This window comes from Gekko japonicus, unplaced genomic scaffold (genome assembly GCF_001447785.1).
Source record: "Gekko japonicus isolate JY-2015 unplaced genomic scaffold, Gekko_japonicus_V1.1 scaffold1195, whole genome shotgun sequence".
Lineage (NCBI taxonomy): Eukaryota > Metazoa > Chordata > Lepidosauria > Squamata > Gekkonidae > Gekko > Gekko japonicus.
The window spans coordinates 496,072-500,094 of NW_015176007.1; positions in this window are offsets into that span (position 1 = coordinate 496,072).

Sequence of the window (4,023 nt, forward strand, 5' to 3'; positions counted from 1 at the left end):
CTTCGCCTCTGCCATGTTAAACCCACTATTTAACAGTGGTCTGAATCAGAGCTCTGCGAGATCTGCCATGTAAAGTTTAAAGGACAGCAGAAGATCCATTCATTGATCTCCTGTCTCCACATCTAATTTGGCCCTAAGTGTAATTTTGAGCAGCATGCAGTGATCAATAATGATGCACACAACTAGCAATGAATGTGTTACATAACTGTGGGGCCAACCCACAGTGCAACTCTAAGGACACTTTCCTGGGAGTAAGCACCGCTGATAGATCTGATTAGGATTCTAAGTAAACCTGTTTAGGATTACTGTAAGAGAGCTTCCATGTGAAACAAATTCATGGAGGCAGTGCTGTGGTCGGCACATTTGACACTGGGGAACAGGGCTAACATGCTCACTTTTGTTCTTCTGCCCTTGAGTGCTGATCCTGTACTTACATGTATCATTTGAACAGAGCTGTGATGTATTGAGATTTGGCTGGGCGGTGGCATTCCCTGTTTCGCTTGTGAATGGCAACACCTTGCATATCCCAGGATTCATAAGAACATAAGAACATAAGAGATGCCAATGTTGGATCAGGCCAAAGGCCCATCCAGTCCAACACTCTGTATCCCACAGTGGCCAGAAATACCAGTGCCATCAGGAGGTCCACCAGTGGGGCCAGGACATTAGAAGCCCTCCCACTGTTGACCCCCCCAAGCACCAAGATGACAGAGCATCACTTGCCCCAGAGTCCCTATCTATACCTTGTGGCTAATAGCCACTGATGGACCTCTGCTCCATATGCTTATCTAATTCCCTTTTGAAGCCGTCCATGCTTGTAGCTGCCACCACTTCTTGTGGCAGTGAATTCCAAGTGTTAATCACTCATTGGGTGAAGAAGTACTTCCTTTTGTCCGTTCTAACCCGACCGCTCAGCAATTTCATGGAGTGCCCACGAGTTCTTGTATTGTGAGAAAGGGTGCTCACCAAGAGAACTATCTGGAACATGTTATACATGGTACTTCGTAACAAAAATGTTCTGATTTAAGCAATTTTAAATCACTGATTTTAAAGTTACTGTACTGTACTATAACTTTATTTATTTATTTCTTTATATTTAAATTTGTATCCCGCCCTACCCCGACGGCTCAGGGCGGCTAACAAGGGCCCCATGTGCCAAGTTAAAACAGTAAACATATAATTTAAGAACAATAAATTACCATAAAATACAATTTACAACAGATTTAAGCAAGAAGGGGAGATCTTATAATGATGCAGAGTTGGGCAATGGCAAATCATCCTTGAATGTCTCTTGCCTTGAAAACCCTACAGGGTTACCATGAGTTGGCTATGACTTGCTAGCATTTTCCATCACCACAGGGCAAGTGCTCTTTAATGCCCAGAACCATTTGGGATGGACCCACAGCTCAGTTGGTTCTCATATCACTGCTATAACATACAAAATACTAAAAATCTCAGTAGCACCTTTAAGACTAACAAACTGTATTGTAGCATAATTATTCCTGGAGCACAAGGGTTTTCAGAAAGCCACACACTCTTTTCCAATCTCACTTCAGTGCCAGTTCCTGTCCTCAAATTCACAGAGAAACCCAAACACTCTCATTTTTGGTAGAATGACACTCCCCCCCTCCTCCACCTGGCTGTTGTGCATCCTATACGAAGTGGGGTGATTTGGCAAATGCAAGCCAATGCCAGTGGTTTGCATGCACCAAGTCACACAGCAGAACCAGAGCTTCCAATTCCAGCACTGGAGCTAGGGATGCCAGGATCCCCTGAATTACAGCTCATTTCCAGTCTAAAGAAATCAGTTTCCCTGGGGGGCAAAATGCTGTTCTGGAGGGTGGACTCTATGGCATTGTGCCCCACTGAGATCCCTGTCCTCCCCAGACTCCATTTCCAGATCTCCATGAGTTTCCTAACCTGGACTGGGCCACCCCTCCCCTCATCCCCCAGAGGTGGCCAGGAAGAACCTGGCAACCCTAACTAGGGTTATTTTAACAAGGGAGGGAGGGGAGTGCCATTTCACAAGGGTTTAAAGAAAACTAGACAGCTCCTGTATTTTGAGTAGAGTTCCTGAGCTGAGAAAAAGCCTAAGTTAAAAATCTCAAACATAGGGTGGGGACAGTCAAGTCTTTTATGACAGTCACAGAATTCATAAACAGTATGTAAAGGCCTGATATAGATTGTATGATATTTCATTCTAATTATTTGTAAATGCTTCAGTTTTGTTCTGTCTCTACATTAGTATCTAAATTTCATATTATCATAGTTATATTTTGATATCCAGTTTTTGATATATCTGGACTGTTTTCTGCTGGTTATGAACTGTAATAAAGCGATGATGATGATGATGACAATAGCACAGACCAGGGGCTTTTTGTCCCTCCCTACCTGTACATTTGACAGACAAAAGACTAGCCATTTGGTCAGCAGAAGATGCCTGAGGCAAGGGCAGACACTTGCCCATTCTAGTCCTTTTTGGACTGAGCTGACAGGATAGACGGGGGTGGGGGGGTTCCTAGCATGGAGGATGCTTGGCAGTGCAGCCAGCCTGGAAAGTTCTCTTTGACCTGAGTTTTCGCAGCCACGATTTGGTTCTTCTAGCCTCCCAGCAAAAGTCACTGTTTAAGCCAAGCCTGGCTTCATGGGGCATTGCTTGTGGAGGTTCAGAGGTCATTTTGGGGTGTCTCTCTCCGGAAAGACTACCTGGGGTTCAGGGCTGAGGATGCTGGCAACAAGTAGGTATGGGAGGACATCTGGCGCACGAGGTGCCCTACTACCCAGGTTGCCTTTTGGGGTTCTGCACCCTCTGGTGCCCTTGGGCAGGGATGATCCATCAGTCACAGGATGAGTGGTGGCCCATTGTCTTACCCCTGTTTGTAGGGGCTCAGCACCCCCCGCCCCACATGCCACTCCCCCCACCCATTCACATGCCCGGCCCTATGCTGCACCCAGGACAACTGGTGAAAGTCTCTATCTGAAGGGAAGGCTTCTTCCCACCCCCGTCTGTGCCCCTCAGCTCAACACCCACACAGCCTGGCTGCAGGCACGTGGGCAAGGGCATCTGGGGGAAGAAGTTGTGACGCCTCTGTGGTCAGTGATAGGGGCTTTCCCAGGCCCTCTCCAGACTTTTCAGTTCTCTTTTTGACATTTGGTTTGTTCCCCTGAAAAGGGGGATGAGGTGACAGCGACTTCCCAGATGCTGTGAACAGCAAATATTCTGCTTCATCAGTTTGTGGGTTTATTTCTGCTGGCAAAGGACCTCCACAGAACAGAATTCTTTCTGGGCAGCTGGCCACTTTGATTGAGGAGCTGGAGGTCATGGAAGGAACTGCACTTCTGTACAGATGGCTGATCCCTCCACTCTGCAGTCCTGGACACCCACCTCACACAGGGTGGGTGCTCCTAGCTCTGAGGGCCCCGGGACAAACTAAAGGTGCCTGGAACCAGGTGCACCACCCGCAGCAACCATATTTTCCAGTATGGTCATCGTTTTTGGCAAGGGCACCAGCTGGAAGCCTGGCGTGCGAAATGGCCGTGGCACTGCTCCTTTTTGCCAATGGCCACCTACAAAGCCCAGACTCGCCCTGTCCCTTCATTGGCATAGCCAAATGGGGCTGAGGCTGCCAGGACCCACCCGGCCCTTCCAGGCTTCCCTGGAGGCAGACCCCCTGAAATTGACCCACATTGCTTCCCTGTGCTGAAGGACACCCATCCATTGCAAATACCGGCAGCAAGGAGTTTCTAGCGGACCAGGCCACCTGTTTCAGACCCACATGAATGGAACAGGGTAGACAGGGCCGAACGATGTTTAGTGGCCCCTTTGTGCCCTTTCCGAGTGTCTTCCCAGTCCAGTGGAATTGTTGGCACAACCTCCTTCGGAGCTGACCCATCCCTCTGCAATGCAGCTTGGGGCCAATTAGCCCGGCTGCTTTATCATGGTGTGGTCTCCACAACCTGCAGCCCACCCATTCCTTGCATGTGCTGTCTGCCAGGGGCATGGTGTCTGAACAAGCAGCTTCG